General features: G+C 49.8%; 1 long non-coding RNA gene across 1 annotated transcript in view; it reads right to left on the minus strand.

Annotated features, from left to right (window-relative positions):
- The window catches only part of LOC144339586 (uncharacterized), a 40,355-nt gene that overhangs the window by 3,653 nt on the left and 20,072 nt on the right, over positions 1-16,630 (minus strand). Inside the window, exon 2 of the long non-coding RNA XR_013414759.1 lies at positions 153-1,045. This is a non-coding gene — a long non-coding RNA (uncharacterized LOC144339586). The remainder of the gene's footprint in view (positions 1-152; positions 1,046-16,630) is intronic.

Here is a 16,630-nt window from a genome sequence, read left to right on the forward strand (position 1 = left end):
TTGGGGGGCCACACTCTGAACTCACGGAGATGGGGAGCGGGCAGGCTCCGAACACCGTGGACACTGGGGTTGGGGGGCCACACTCTGAACAGACGGAGGTGGGGAGTGGGCAGGCTCCGAACACCGTGGAGATTGGGGTTGGGGGGCCACACTCTGAACAGACGGAGGTGGGGAGTGGGCAGGCTCCGAACACCGTGGAGATTGGGGTTGGGGGGCCACACTCTGAACTCACGGAGATGGGGAGTGGGCAGGCTCCGAACACCGTGGACACTGGGGTTGGGGGGCCACACTCTGAACACACGGAGATGGGGAGTGGGCAGGCTCTGAACACCGTGGAGATCGAGGCTTGCTTCTGCACCACAGGGCCAACGAGGGGAATGCCTGCAGCCGACCAACTCGCTGGGGCACTTCGGGATCTGCACTGAGTGGCAGCTGTAATCACAGCAACCATGACCCATCCAATGCAGGATGACCGAGGCCTGGGTGCTGTGGAGCGAACAGTTCGGACCAAGGCTCAGCTGAGGGAGGCCAGTCTAGAATGTGGGGAGGGCAAGGAGAGGCTAGTGTGGGGTTTGGCCCCAGGACTAGTGGTGTCAGCAGGGACCATAGCCTGGTGTGGCAACCCTTTTAATGGCTTTTCAGTAGATTACAACCAGAGAGCCTCTGGAGGAATTGCACTTGCACCACCCCTCAGGAACCAGGGCCGTCCATTCCCGGGTGAGACACGCAGGGTGGGCTGTCATCTGTTCCAGGGCCGTCCATTCCCCGGTGAGACATGCGAGGTGGACTGTCTCAGGTTCCATTCAGGTCACTGAGGCTGGCATGGTCGCCTTGCTGTTGGGCTTGAGCAGCCGTCATGAATGTCTAGCCCGGCTCCTGCATGCACAGCTGGGTGGCTGCTGTTGCTCCTGCAGCCGTGGCCAGTTGCTGGGTCCCTGGGGAGTTGTTTCCAGGTCCACTCATCAGGTATCAACAAACCCCAACAACGCCCAGCTCCGATTGCACTGGAGGCCTCTTGCTTACTTTCTCAGGGCTCTCTTGTTGCCTGTGATGGGGGAGACGCATGAGAAGCTGTCTGCCACCTGCATTCTGAGGTGTGAGATGATGGAGCAACAGGAACTGGCAGGTCCACCCTGTCCCACTCCTCTCCCTGCTCCACTGATCAGAGATGCAGGAGCTTCACACAGTCCCTGAGGAGAAGCATGGAGCCAGCCATCAGCCTGCAGTGGACCTCCCTGAGAGTCGCTTCCCTGCTTTTCTTGCCCTAGTCCCCTCTTCCCTCACTCCTGCTTCCTGGGATTGCACTCCCCAGAAAAATGCAGGCACAAGACTTTTGCCTCAGGCTCTGTTTGATTGGGGAGCTAGGCTAACAATACACAACCACCATAATAAAGTGTTGGCTATCCAGCCTTGTTCAAAAGAAAGAAAGAAAGGTATAGAATCATGGTGTCAGAAAACAGACACAATTTGACTTCTTCTCTTCCTGTTCGAATACCCTTTATGTCTTTCTCTTGCCTGATTGCCCTGGCCAGAACTTCCAATACTGTGTTGAATAGGAGTGGTGAGAGAGGGCATCCTTGTCTTGTGCAGGTTTTCAAAGGGAATGCTTCCAGCTTGCCCATTCACTATGATATTGGCTGTGGGTTTGTCATAAATAGCTCTTACTATTTTGAGATATGTTCCATCGATACCTAGTTTATTAAGAGTTTTTAACATGAAGGATGTTCAATTTTATCAAAGGCCTTTTCTGCATCTATTGAGATAATCATGTGGTTTTGTCTTTGGTTATATTCATGTGATGGATTACGTTTATTGACTTGCATATGTTGAACCAGCCTTGCATCCCAGGGAAGAAGCCGGCTTGATTGTGGTGGATAAGCTTTTTGATGTGCTGCTGGATTTGGTTTGCCAGTATTTTATTGAGGATTTTTGCATCGATGTTCGTCAGGGATATTGCCCTGAAGTTTCCTTTTTTGTTGTGTCTCTGCCAGGTTTTGGTATCAGGATGATGCTGGCTTCATAAAATGAGTTAGGGAGGATTCCCTCCTTAAATTTAGAAAACTCCATTATCTCAGCTCAAAATCTCCTTAAGCCAACAAGCAACTTCAGCAAAGTCTCAGGATACAAAATCAACGTGCAAAAATCACAAGCATTCCTATACACCAATAATAGATGAACAGAGTGCCAAATCATGAATGAACTCCCACTCACAACTGCTACAAAGAAAATAAAATACCAAGGAATACAGCTAATAAGGGAAGTGAAGGACCTCTTCAAGGAGAACTACAACCCACTGCTCAAGGAAATAAGAGAGGACAAAAACAAATGGAAAACATTCCATGCTCATGGATAGGAATAATTAATATCATGAAAATGGCCATACTGCCCAAAGTAATTTATAGATTCAATGCTATTCCCATTAAACTACCACTGACATTCTTCACAGAATTAGAAAAAAACTTTAAATTTCTTTTTTCTTTCTTTCTTTCTTTCTTTCTTTTTTTTTTTTTTCTTTGAGAGGGGTCTTGCTCTGTCACTCAGACTGGAGTGCAGTGGCGGTGTGATCTCGGCTCACCACAACCTCTGCCTCCCAGGCTTAAGCGGTTCTCTTGCCTCAGCCTCCCAAGTAGCTGGGACTACAGGCGCCTGCCACCACACCCGGCTAATTTTTGTGTTTTTAGTAGAGATAGGCTTTTACCATGTTGGCCAGGCTGGTCTTGAACTCCTGACCTCAAATGATCCAACCACCTTGGCCTCCCAAAGTGTTGGGATTATATGCATGAGCCACCATGCCTGGCCTAAATTTCTTATGGAACCAAAGAAGAGCCCATATAGCCAAGACAATCCTAAGCAAAAAGAACAAAGCTGGAGGCATCATGCTACCTGACTTCAAACTATACTATAAGTCTACAGTAACCAAAACAGCATGGTACTTATACCAAAACAGACATATAGACCAATGTAACAGAACAGAGACCTCAGAAATAACACTACACATCTACAACCATCTGATCTGCAACAAACCTGACAAAAACAAGCAATGGGGAAAGGATTTCCTATCTAACAAATGGTACAGGAAGAACTAGCTAGCCATATGCAGAAAACTGAAACTGGATCCCTTCCTTACATCTTATACACAAATTAATTCAATATGGATTAAAGAGTTAAATGTAAAACCCAAAACCACAAAAACCCTACAAGAAGACCTAGGCAATACCACTCAGGACATAGGCATGGGCAAAGACTTCATGAAAAAAATGCCAAAAGCAACGGCAACAAAAGCCAAAGTTGACAAATGGGATCTAATTAAACTAAAGAGCTTCTGCACAGCAAAAGAAACTATCGTCAGAGTGAACAGGCAACCTACAGAATGGGAGAAATTTTTTGCAATCTAGCCATCTAACCAAGGTCTAATATCCAGAATCTACAAGGAACCTACATGAATTTACAAGAAAAAAAAAAACCAACCCCATCAAAAAGTGGGTAAAGGATATGAACAGACACTTTGCAAAAGAAGACATTTATGCAGCCAACAAACATATAAAAAAGGCTTTACATCGCTGATCATTAGATAAATAAAAATCATAACCACAATGAGATACCATCTCATGCCAGTCAGAACAGGGATTATTAAAAAGTCAAGAAACAATAGATGCTGGAGAGGCTGTGTAGAAACAGGAATGCTTTTACACTGTTGGTGGGAATGTAAATTAGTTCAACCATTGTGGAAGACAGTGTGGTGATTCCTCAAGGATCTAGAGCCAGAAGTACCATTTGACCCAGCAATCCCCTTACTGGGTATATACCCAAAGGATTATAAATCATTCTAGTATAAAGACACACACACACGTATGCTTATTGAAGCACTATTTACAATAGCAAAGACATGGAACCAACCCAAATGCCTATCAATGATAGAGTGGATAAAGAAAATGTGGTACATATACACCATGGAATACTACGCAGCCACAAAAAGGAATGAGATCATGTCCTTTGCAGGGACACACATGAAGCTGAAAACCATCATTCTCAGCAAACGAATACAGGAACAGAAAACCAAACACTGCATGTTCTCACTCGTAAGTGGGAGCTGAACAATGAGAACACATGGACACAGGGAGGGGAACATCACATACTGGAGCCTGTTGGAGGGTGGGGGGTGAGGGGCGGGAAGCTAGAGGATGGGTCAGTAGGTGCAGGAAACCACGATGGCACACGTATACCTATGTAACAAACCTGCACGTTCTGCGCATGTATCCTGGAACTTAAGGTAAAATAAAAAAGATTTAAAAAGAAAGAGAACTTCGTCAGTGCCCAAAAGAAGCAAGACGTCACAGCCCGAGTTGTCATGGGGGCTGATGCTGGGAGCAGCCCTGGGAAGAGGGACCAGAAACAGGCCCTGGAGAGGTGAGGGTTGGGTTTTATTTCAAATGGGGTAAAAGAGATGGCCCTGGCCTGCCACAGCAGGGACAGCAGCCTCCTATAGGGTCATTAGGCCACGAGGGCTCTGCCCTCATCCATGACATTTATTTTCTTTATTTTTTTTGAGGCAGGGTCTTGCTCTGTTGCCCAGGCTGGAGTGCAGTGGCACAATCATGGCTCACTGCAGCCTTGACCTCCTGGGCACAAGCGATCCTCCCACCTCGGCCTCCTGAGTAGCTGGGACCACAGGTGTGCACCACCGCGCCCAGCTAAGGATACTGGCAAGGTCAGCACCCTGAAGGGCTATCTCATCCATGAGAAAAGACTAGGTAAATTCTACCCACGGCTCTAAGATATCAGCAAAGACATTTTCCCTCTGCCTAGAGATCTTAATGGAAAAAAAAAAACCCTCCCCAAAGAGATAAATGAATATGTGACATGTGACAATGTGAAATCTGATTTTCCACTCACTCTTGGTGTGTGGATCTCAGCGAAGAAAGTAAAATGAAAACTTGTTTAATGTGATTGAAGTCCCTGGTGCCTGGAAAGAAGCAAATACATGTCTCCCTGGAAGGAAACTCCTGCAACCTGAAAGACAAGCTTGTTCTAAAGATGCCCAAGCCCCACGAGGGAGAGAAACACACGAGAAAGCATCCAAGGGCTGAGGAATGTAGGTTTTGTGTCCTCCAGAGCTAAAGATGCATTAAAGAATCAAAACAATAATAAAATTAAGAGCAACACGAATAAACAAATGGTTTAGAAATGAACAACATAATCACAGAACCTCAAAACTCAAAGGAAAGGTGAGAACCAGATGAGACACCGTAGAAATGAGAACAAACAAGCTAGAATGCAGACAGGAGAAAATTATCCAGAAAACAGCAGAGAAAGGCCTTAAAATATTCAGGATCTGGGTCATGACGAGATGTGAAAAGCAGAATGAGCGACGTAGCAGAGGTAGCGTCTGTCAGTTCCTGCTGCTGTAACAAAATGCCGGAGGCCGTGCGAGCTGTAAACAGCATGAGCTTATGGCTCACAGTTTGGAGGCTGGAAGTCCAAGATCAAGGTGCCGGCAGGTTTGGCGTCTGGTAAGGGCTGTCTCTGCTTCCAAGACCGTGCCCTATGGCTGCATCCTCATGTGGAGGATGATGGCAAAAAGGGCCCAGACAGTTGTTTTGAGCCTTTTTATGAGGCACTCACTTCATCTGTCAGCCTGGGCAACATAGTAAGACCCTGTCTCTACAAAAAAAAAATTTTAATTAGGCTGGGCACAGTGGCTCATGCCTGTAATCTCAGCACTTTGGGAGGCTGAGGCGAGTGGATCACCTGAGGTCGGGAGTTCGAGACCAGCCTGACCAACATGGAGAAACCCCATCTCTACTAAAAAAATACAAAATTAGCTGGGTGTGGTGGCACATGACTGTAATCCCAGCTATTCGGGAGGCTGAGGCAGGAAAATCGCTTGAACCCAGGAGGCGGAGGTTGCTGTGAGCCAAGATCTCACCATTGCACTCCAGCCTGGGAAACAAGAGTGCAACTCCGTTTCAAAAAAAAAAAAAGATTTTTATTTTTTTATTTTATTTATTTATTTATTTATTTATTTATTTTTTGAGACTGAGTCTGGCTCTGTCGCCCAGGCTGGAGTGCAGTGGCCGGATCTCAGCTCACTGCAAGCTCCGCCTCCCGGGTTTACGCCATTCTCCTGCCTCAGCCTCCCGAGTAGCTGGGACCACAGGCGCCCGCCACTTCGCCCGGCTAGTTTTTTGTATTTTTTAGTAGAGATGGGGTTTCACCGTGTTAGCCAGGATGGTCTCGATCTCCTGACCTCGTGATCCGCCCGTCTCGGCCTCCCAAAGTGCTGGGATTACAGGCTTGAGCCACCGCGCCCGGCCAAAAAAAGATGTTTAAATTAGCCAGGTATGGTGGTGCGTGCTGTAGTCCCATCTATTCAGGAGGCCGAGGTAGGAGGATCACTTGAACCCAGAAGGTCAAGGCTGCAGTGAGCCAGGATTACGCCAATGCACTCCAGCATGGGTAACAGAATGAGACTCTCTCCGAAAAGGAAAAGGAAAGAAAGTCACTCCTGAGGACAGAGCCCTTGTGGCCTAACGACCTCCTAAAGTCCCATTTCTTAACACTAGCTCAGGTTCCCACACATGAATCTGGGGGACATGCATTCGAACCACAGCAGGCAGTGATGAGAGAGGGGAAGAAGATGAGGTTCAAAGAGATGGTGACTCAGAATTCTCCAGAATGTGGAATGCTTTTGTCTACTAGGGCTGCCATGAGAAGTGCCACAGCCTGAGCAGCTTAAACGAGGCACATTGTCCTGGAGGCTGGACGTCCAAGGTCAGAGTGCCACGGGGCCGGTTCCGCTGGGAACTCTCCCCTGGGCTTGCAGATGGCGTCTTCAACCTGAGTCCTCACAGGGCCATCCCTCTTGCGTGTCTGTGTCCTCATCCCCTCTTCCTGTAAGGACATCGGTCATACTGGGTTAGGCTCACCCTAACATCCCCATTTTAAATCCATGACCCATCTCCCAGTACAGTCACATTCTGAGGTCTGGGGATTAGGACTTCGACGCAGGAATCTGGTGAGGGGGAGGACCCCATTCAGCCTGTAACAGAAAGCGACTGAAGATAGAAAAAGAGGAAAGCAGCATTCTTAGGCTTGGGCAAGATTAAAACACAAAATCTCAAAAGTGAAGAGGAGCTTGAAGGTAACTGGAGAGAAAAGGTAAACGCCGTCAAGGAGGAGGGACCAGAGCGACAGGAGGGGCCAGCAGCAGCCTCAGATGCCAGAGAAAGAACGACCTCTTCCCCGCTAGGAGGGGAGCGGACCCCCGAGAATGGGCCCAGGAGGGGAGCGGATCCCCGAGAATGGGCCCAGCTGAACTGTCATCCAGCTGGGAGCTGAGGTCAGTGTCGGTCCAAAGTGACCACTGAATGTTATGGCCCAGCAAGAAGGAAACTGAACCCAGAAGGAAGCCGTGGGATGCAGGGACTGGAGCACAAAGCCTGAATAAGCCTGGGGCATGAGATGAGCTTCTCACTGAGGGGTGCGGGGACTGTGGGCAAGACAGGCTTGAGACAGCAGAGCCTCGTCTACAGGATGACACTGGGGATTCTTGCTGTCACTCACTGACCTGACCCTAGGGCTATGAAGCATTGTTGCGGTGGCCCGTCTGCCACGTTTTGGAAACAGCCACCGTTTGGCCACAGGTGGCAGCTGGGTCTGCCTTGGAGGCCCACACGGGCTTGAAAGCTATCCTAGATAGTTTGTCAGGAAGTTCCAGGTTTCGGGGACCCAGGATGTGGTTCCCCGGGGAAGGAGTGTGGGATCCAGGTGGAGACACCCGTTGGTTGGCCCCACGGATTTCTGTGGGGTCTATGTCCTATTATGGGAGAGGCAGGTCGAACCAGACAGGCTCTGGGTGAAATCTCTCAGGTCCAGGTTACATGAGCCTGACGGCGTGGGTGCACACACATCTCACTCTGCTTTCGGTAACTATCCTCCACCAGATGGATAAGTGGCTTTTTTTAAAATTATACTTTAAGTTCTAGTGTACATGTATACAACGTGCAGGCTTGTTACATATATATACATGTGCCATGTTGGTGTGCTGCATCCATCAATTCGTCATTTACATTAGGTGTATCTCCTAGTGCTATGCCTCCCCCCACCCCTACCCCACAACAGGCCCTGGTATGTGATGTTCTCCACCCTGTGTTTAAGTTTTCTCATTGTTGAATTCCCACCTGTGAGTGAGAACACGTGGTGTTTGGTTTTCCGTCCTTGAGATAGTTTGCTCAGAATGATGGTTTCCAGCTTCATCCATGTCCCTATAAAGGGTATGAACTCATCCTTTTTTATGGCTGCATAGTATTCCATGGTGTATATGTGCCACGTTTTCTTCATCCTGTCTATCATTGATGGACATTTGGGTTGGTTCCAAGTCTTTGCTATTGTGAATAGTGCCACAATAAATACATGTGCATGTGTCTTTATAGCAGCATGATTTATAATCCTTTCGGTAAGATAAGTGGCTTTAAGAGACACGCACACACACAGCCCCACAGGCTGGAGACAAGGCAGCAGCTCACACCACACGCGGAAGAGAAGGCACTGACCCTGCCGGCTCTGCAGCCTGTGGACGCCCACACAGGTACCGTCCTCACACTCCAGGCAGGCCTGAAAGCGGGGCGCTGCCGGCGGTCTTAACAAAAAGCAAAAGAGCTGACATAATCTCTCTCCCTTCCAGGTAAAAATGAAGTTTTTAGCAATCACTGAAAAGTCAGCTGCCTTTAGAGGCAGGTGCTGGGAGAGGCTGCTGGGGAAGAAACGTTTGCAACAGTTTCTGAATGTCATGTGACCTTCTTGCCAAAACCTGTTAAACTTGTCACATGTAACAACTACCATATTTACTCATCCTTAAAATATAGAAATGTTTTCTCTAACCTGTTAAAAAGTTTTCTAAACCAAAGGTTTCAGTGAAGCCGTTTGTTAAAAATATACGAATGCAACTCTTTCCAATTATTTTGCAAGAACCGGGATTGGTATCAGGGAAGACGGAAATTTACCAGCTGAATTTCACCAAAAGCCAGTGCATAATTGATAGATGGGGTGAAACCAAGAATATTATGATTCTGTACCTGCAGCCAACAATCCACTTTTTTATTTGAATTTGCATATTTTTGAGGTGTTCTTTTCAGCTGTAATAGCCAACTATTCAAACAAGCTAGTCTTAAACCAGACTCTGGAAATCACAGTTTCACAGCGTGCTAAACCAAGGTGTTTAAGATAAGGAAGCTGACATTAATTCACTAAATAGGATTATGATTATTAATTTTACATTAGTAAAATGTTAAATTGAGTGCACAATGTTTTTAACAATAAGTGAAACATTTGGAAATATTGTTTATTCCATTTTATCTCATCCTTTTTCATGTGTGTGCATGTTTTTAGTGTGTTTTTAATTAGATTACATGTATTTGGGGAAATTTGCTCAGATGTTTTTACTCATGAGCTGAATGACCAAAAAAGTTTAAAGACCACTCATCAAGCTAAAGAATTAGAAAAAAAAATTTAAAGAGCTAACAAATACACAAAATGCCGAGGAGAAATCGGAAGCAGCAGAGAAGAAAGTGCAGGTGGCCAGGAGTTTCATCCAGAAGCTGTTTTTGTTCATTCATTCCCACAATGAACGTACAAGTAAAGCCCTGCCTGGGCCTCCAACTAGAAAACACGGATAATAACAGTCCGTCTCTGGGTCTGGTGGGAGGATGAGCAAACAGACACAAATCATCAGTGCCCAGCACATGGCAATTGCTGTGTAAAGGCTGCCGTTCTGATGAGGTTGAACTGTATGAACTTGCCACTGTTTAACTGTCTGACCCACAAATCAGTATTCATCATTCTCCCAATGGCAGAGACGAGGAAAATGAGGCATGGAGGCATTAGAGGAACATGGCAGCTCATACTTTCCAAAAAATGCAGTGTTTCCTGGCACAGATTTCCTGCCCATACATTCTTCCAGAACTTGCTACTGGCCCACGAAGAGGCAAGGCCTGTGTCCGCTCCCCTTGACCCCAACTGGACTCGTGGCCTGTTTCAATTCAGAAGACGGAGTGGGCGATGCCCCGTGACTCCTGAGGTCAGGCTAGAAAACACAATTCAGCTTTTTCCTGGCTCTGTCTCTCTGGGGCCAATCCCTCTGGAGCCCCGAGCTGCCATGTAAAACACCTGCCTGCCTGAACTGAACCAGGCTGGAGACCGCGTGGAGGTAGACGGGGCTCCGCAGGGCCTTCGCAAAAATTATAACTGAGGAAGTGATGACAGTGAAAGAGGTCAGACCTCACCACCTCCATCTTGCTTCTAATCCTTAAGCTGCCCTTGTTCATTCCTGGGTGTAGGCTGAACTAACCTAGGGAAGGAGTTCAGTTCATGGTTTGACTCGGCTGAACTAACCCAGGGAAGGAATTCAGTTCATGGTTTTGAATCTGAAACAAAATTGATAACAGCCCTTTCCTGAAAGGACCGCCTTCTTGCCTAGGGACCAGTCTGCCTTTGCAGGACTAACAAATTAGCTACAAGATTAGAAATTACGGTTTAGGGGGTCAGGCAGCCTCTGGCTGCAAGAGTCTGAACTTCCCCAAATTGTTCCTGGGGATAACATCAATATCATAAAACCTAAGACCAGTGCGTGAGGTATTCTGCAGACCCTGCACCCGACCAGTCATCTGGCTCAGCCTGGTCTGCCGTCACAGCCAGAAACAGAAGACAGCAAGAAAAGCTCGCTTTGACTCCCTATGATTCCGTCTCCAGCCTGACCAAGCCCCTACCCACCAAATTATCTTTAAAAACTCTGATTCCTGAATGCTTGGGGAGACTCATTTGAGCAATAATGAATCTCGGGTCTCCTGCATAGCCAGCTCTGAGTGAGTTACTCTTTCTCCATTGGAATTCCCCTGTCTTGATAAATCAGCTCTGTCTAGGCAGTGGGCAAGGTGAACCCACTGGGCGGTTAGAGCTCCAGTCCCAGATACTGAGTCTCCCCAGCCCTGGGTCAGGCACAGGTGAATGAGCCTCCATGGTTCCCCAGCACCATTCAGTGCACGCGAGAGCCAGCCAGCTGAGCCCTGCCAACACAGAACCAACACAGATAAGGATACACACCACTGCCATTGCTCTAAGCCACTAGGTGTCGGGCTGCTCGTTACCCAGCCCTGTGTAACCGGAACGAGGAGCTTTGCTGAGTCACCACAATGCTGGTCAATGCTGCAGCCTCTGCTGCCAGCCCAGGGGCAGCTTTCGTGCCTGGGGCCCCGGAGAGAAACACCACAACTCCATGGGTACCCTGCTTCCCAGTTCACAAGCCCTTCGTCCATGGAGAGCCTGTGAGGGGGCTCGAGGGAATGAGAAGGGACGTTACCTCTCCCTGACTCAGCAAAACCCTGAAGCACCTCCCGGGCGCCGTGTCCTGGGAAGACAAGGGTGTGTAATGTGGGGTCCCGTCCACACGGGCTCACAGTCCCCAAGCTCTGAAGGGAAATTGGCTGGTGGCATCAGTGAGGCTGGTGACCTTGGTTTCCAAGGAGAGGAGGCTACCCAGCTCCCATCCCCAGGACCCCTGCCCACTCCCGGCCAGCTGGTCACCTCGTTCACCTGATCACCTTGCTGAGAGCACTGTCCCAGGAATGTTACCACATTTCACTTACAAGCAAAAGAAAAGAAACAGCCAAACAAGCCACACACCCCCAGGTGCCCCTGCTCCTTTAAAGCACTTTAAAGCAGAATTTTAATCAGTCCAAAGCTAGGACAGGTCCCCATAAGCCCTTGGATTATCAGCTCAGTGTTACAGCTGCACTCTGTAATGTCCTGTGACGCCCTTCCCAGGATGTGAGGCCCCCAGGACTCCTCACAGAGCCAGTAACCCCTGGCGCCCCGGCACCCTGCCACATTGCGTCATTCTCCGTGACAAACGACACTCATCTTGGACAAAGCTGGGCATTAAAATGTTCAAGGGAGAAAAGTCTGGGGAAGATTCTGACGAGGATGAAGTGACTGATCCTTCCTGAGAGTTTATATCCCTGTGCGGGGAGGCTTCGGATTAAAACCTCGGTCCTCGAGACGTGGGGCATTGTACTTCCTGCTGCCTGTCACTGGAAACCAAAGTATTTGGCTTAAGCTTATTTTTTCTCTTTAAGCTCCCGGCACGCAATTTGCTTGAGAGTGATTTTACAAAGCAAAGATATTTATTTCCTGAGTTATGGGAAATCTGCCCCCCTCCGAGTGACCTGCTTCTGGGAGAAGTTAAAGAAGGAAGTCCAGGCTGTCCAGATGAGGCTGCTGAGCCCTCAGGGTGGCCCAGACACGACACCACCTTGGGGTTGAAACTTGAGTCTGCTCAGTGGCCCACACCAGATAATTCTTACCTGTGGGTATAACTGCACTGTTTTTGTTAAGCGTTATACACATCCCTGGGTCAGTGATATCCCAAGTCCAGGAGCGGGGCCTCAAAACTCCTTGTCCTTCTCCTCCCAGGCACCCACAGTCTCCCGAGTCAGGGTCAGGTTTGCCGGGGTGGACACTCCCCTACGTGAGTACCTCCAGCTGCCTGGTCAGCACCCACTGTCTCTGGGCCTCAGTTTCTCTCTCTACATGCAAGACAAGGATGTCCATGTCCTGACTTGGTCTCAAGGTCGCTGTGAGAACCGAATGGGATTGCAGGCCGGGAAGGTGCTTTAAGCAGACCTGAGCGCTGGCTGTCCGGTGAGCGGCCAGGCTGAGCAGCAGAGGGAGCCGGCTTGGGGCAGCCTTCCTGTCCAAAAGCTTCCTCCTCCACTTTCCCATCTCCAGGACACACCTCTGTGGCTCTGGTTAAACCACAGCGCGTGGTGTCCTGCAGGCTCTTGAAAAAACCTTGTGGAGAAGAGTGAAGAAAAGGGGCAAAGCAGAGAGGCAGAGCGGATCAGGGGAATAGGGAGAAAGGAGGAGAGGCCTGGGTGGAAGGAGTGGCTGCCCCAGGGCCTGAGGAAGCAGCACCTCTGCCATCACTCTAGGCTTCAGCTTGCAGGAGGGTGAGGAGTGAGAGTGGGGCGGACCCTGCGGCTCCTTCCCATGGGTCAGGGCCACCAAGGCTGGTTCTCATGGCATTCTCTGCGCTGCTGCAAGGCCTCATTAAGTGCCTTCATCTCTCATCCACCCTAGACGAGCACAGAAACCACAGGAGGACAAAGCCACCTCCTGGCCCCAGGGCTGCAGGCGGGAGTGGAGCGTACAGACCCTGCTGGGGAGCCCACCCTGGGCTGATGGCCTGTGCACAGGATGCATGCGCGTGTCCACCCTCTGGTCCGCTGAGCGGATGGAGCAGTGATTCTAGGAGCGCCGATGGGGGTCTAGAGATCCACGTCCCCAGCAGCCACCTTCCTGGAGGAACCCGCCCCCCGTGACCCACCCTCACGTCTGCAGGCCCTGACGGGAAACAGCAGAGACCCCCGGGCCACTAGACATCAGGAGGGAGTGACCTGCCCAAGACCACACAGCCAGGATGATGCCATGTGGGACACGGGTCTGGGTACCTCTGCCCAAGGCATTTTGCACCCATGTAGATAACTTACAGAAACCAACACTCATTCGAAATACCAAAACTTTAACGATGTCTTAACCATTTAATTTAAAAATGTGATGTAAATATAGTTTAAGTATTCAGCTTTTTTGAAGCCTTGTGACACGCAGCATCCCTTAAGGTGACCTGTCATGCACAGAAAACTGTGGGTAGGCGTGGATCCCGGCCAGGAGCCCGGCGGGCAGGGGCTGGCGGGAAACCGGGATCTTGCGTGGGAAAGGTAAAAAGGGGGCATTTTCAGCAGACTCAGCTTCTCTGGGTGGGCGAGGCGGACACGGGCTCCTGGGAAGCCTGTGGTGCAGGTGGTCAGTAAGTGCAGGGCAGCCAGCTCACCCAGGACAAGGCAGCTGTCGGCTGGGGTACAGCTGCCGTGTGGTCCTCACCACCCTCCGCCTGGCCCGGGACAGACTCTGCAGTGCAAGAACCGAGGGGCAGGAGGGGCTGGGGAGGCCAGCGGGGACAGGGTCTGCCAGCTGGGGCTGCTGGGAGGTGAGGGATGTGCAGACCGCATCATGAGAAATGCCAGATGTGTGTGTTCTGCAGTGGTGCCCATTAGTATGAATAACTTTGGAATACACGTGTTGTCCTCATTTCAGGACAGTCCAGGAGTGGGCTGACTGTGGGAGAGGCTCTGTTAGGTTCCATGAAGCTCCCAGGCTTTCATAAATCCCTAGGAGGTCTGCAGCAGCGGAGGTGGCGGAGGCGTGGCCTTTGTCTGCACTTTTTATTCTTTAACTTTTGTTACAGTGTTACATACAGAGAAGTGCACAGAGCAGAAGGGGATGGCTAGCAAGTTACCACAAAGCCCGGCAAAGCAGCAGAGCTCTGGACATCCACAGCCCTCCTGGCGCCCCGCCAGGGCCACTCTGTTTTTCATCTGGGTGAGTTTCCCACAGTGGTTTCCTCTGCTCCCCATGCGGTGGTCACCTGCGTCACCGTCATCGAGTACAGCTGCAGCCTGCTTGCTCCCACGCCTGCTTACTGTGTCGTCTGTCTGGATTTCTCTCCCCTCTGCTGGTGAGCCTGTGGCCGTTTCCCCTTCTCCCACGTCTGAGCACACACGCGTGCACCTGTCTGGTATGGACCTAGGACATGAATTGCTGGATTGGCACCAGCGGACATGCTTGGTTTTAATGACTGGGGGCCAGGCAGCCCTCCAAGGAGGCAGAGCCAGTTCACATTCGTGCCCGCCATCCGCTGGGGTCCTTGTCACTCCACGGGGTCATCGACAATGCCATAGTTTAGCCATTCTGCCACGTGGTGGCATCTGACTGAGCTTTAACTTGTGTTTCCTTGGTGGGTCCTGAGGCTTTTCACGCTCTGACTTTTTACCACACATTTGAATGTCCTCTTTGGTGAAGTTGGACATGTCTGTCCCCTTTCCCACTGTGCCGTTTCCCTTCTGGATTTGCAGGACTCCGCGTGTTGTCTGTAAGACCTCCAAGGCTGCACGCACTGCAGACACCACCCTCACTCCGTGGCGTGTCTGTTCACTTTCTTATTTTTTTTTTTTATATTTTTGAGATAAAATCTTGCTGTTTCCCAAGCTGCTGTGCAGTGGTATCATCTGGGATCACTGCAGCCTCCGCCTCCCGGGTTCAAGTGATTTTTGTGCCTCAGCCTCCCAAGTAGCTGGGATTACAGGCGTCCACCAAGACACCCACTAATGTTTGTATTTTTAGTAGAGACGGGGTTTCACCATGTTGACCAGGCTGGTCTTGAACTCCTAACCTCAGGGGATCCACCTGCCTTGGCTTCCCAAAGTGCTGGGATGACAGGCATAAGCCACCACACCCAGACCCTGTTCACTTTCTTAATGGCATCCACAAGACAACAAAAGGTCTGAATTCTAACCTTACCAGTTTACCAATCTTTGCCTTTATGTTTAGTGCCGTTTGTGTATCTCAAGGTCGTAACTATATTTTCTTAGAAAATTTTATTTTGTCGGCCAGGCACGTTGGCTCACGCCTGTAATCCCAGCACTTTGGGAGGCTGAGGTGGGTGGATCACAAGGTCAGGAGATCGAGACCATCCTGGCTAACAGGGTGAAACTACGTCTCTGCTAAAAATACAAAAAATGAGCCGGGCGTGGTGGCGGCGCCTGTAGTCCCAGCTACTCGGGAGGCTGAGGCAGGAGAACCTGGGAGGCGGAGCTTGCAGTGAGCCGAGACCACACCACTGCACTCCAGCCTGGGCAACAGAGTGAGACTCCGTCTCAACAAAAAAAAAAGAATATTTTGTTTTGTCTTTCACTTTGGAGGCTAGGATGAAACAAGGATTTTATCAGTCAGCTTTTGCTGGATAATGAACCACCCCTCAACTCAGAGGTTTCAAATAGCCCGTGTCTGGGCAGGGCTGGCTCTCTGCTGGTCTCTGCAGATGAGCGTTTGGCTGGAGACTCAACGCGCCACTCAACTGTCCTTTGTTTCACTTTCAATTTTTCCCCTTATCCGTGGCTTTCTACATTTTCCCTCGAGGTGAGGGTGAGGTTTCCTTTTAGTTTATCCCGCGTGGTGTGTGTGGGGCTTCTAGAATCTGGGGTTTGGTATCAGTTTTACATAATCATCAGTCGTTACCTCTTTACATATGTCTTCTGCTCGTACTCTCATTCCTTCCCTTCCAGGACTCAAATCCCACCTGTGAAGCCTCCTGCTGTGGCTGGTGCCCTCTCTCTCTGTCACGGTTTCTAGTCTTCATCTCTTGCATACTTCACTCCGCTAACCTAAGGCACTTGCCCGTTACATGAATAATGCACAGTAACAGTTACGCTGACTGACCCATAAATACCCTGGCCCAGCCCCAGGTAAACTGCAGGACTTCAAACTGAGTTGAAAGGGAAGCCCCAGGTCGGGGTGCTGGCCAGGCCTCTGCCCTGCGGGGCCCACCCGTCTCGCAGGCATGGTGTGCACTGTGTGTGATGTGGCACCTTCTGACACTCAGCCTGCAGAGCTGATGTGGAGGGTTGCTGGGGTTCGTCCTTCCTCACAGGTGGAGGGTAAACATGTCCACACAGGAGGAGCTCTGGTCCTCTCACTCTGTAGATCCTAACAGACACACAGGCCCCCCAGCTGGACCTGGTCT

The sequence above is a fragment of the Macaca mulatta genome, chromosome 3 (genome assembly GCF_049350105.2).
Source record: "Macaca mulatta isolate MMU2019108-1 chromosome 3, T2T-MMU8v2.0, whole genome shotgun sequence".
Taxonomy (NCBI): Eukaryota; Metazoa; Chordata; class Mammalia; order Primates; family Cercopithecidae; genus Macaca; species Macaca mulatta.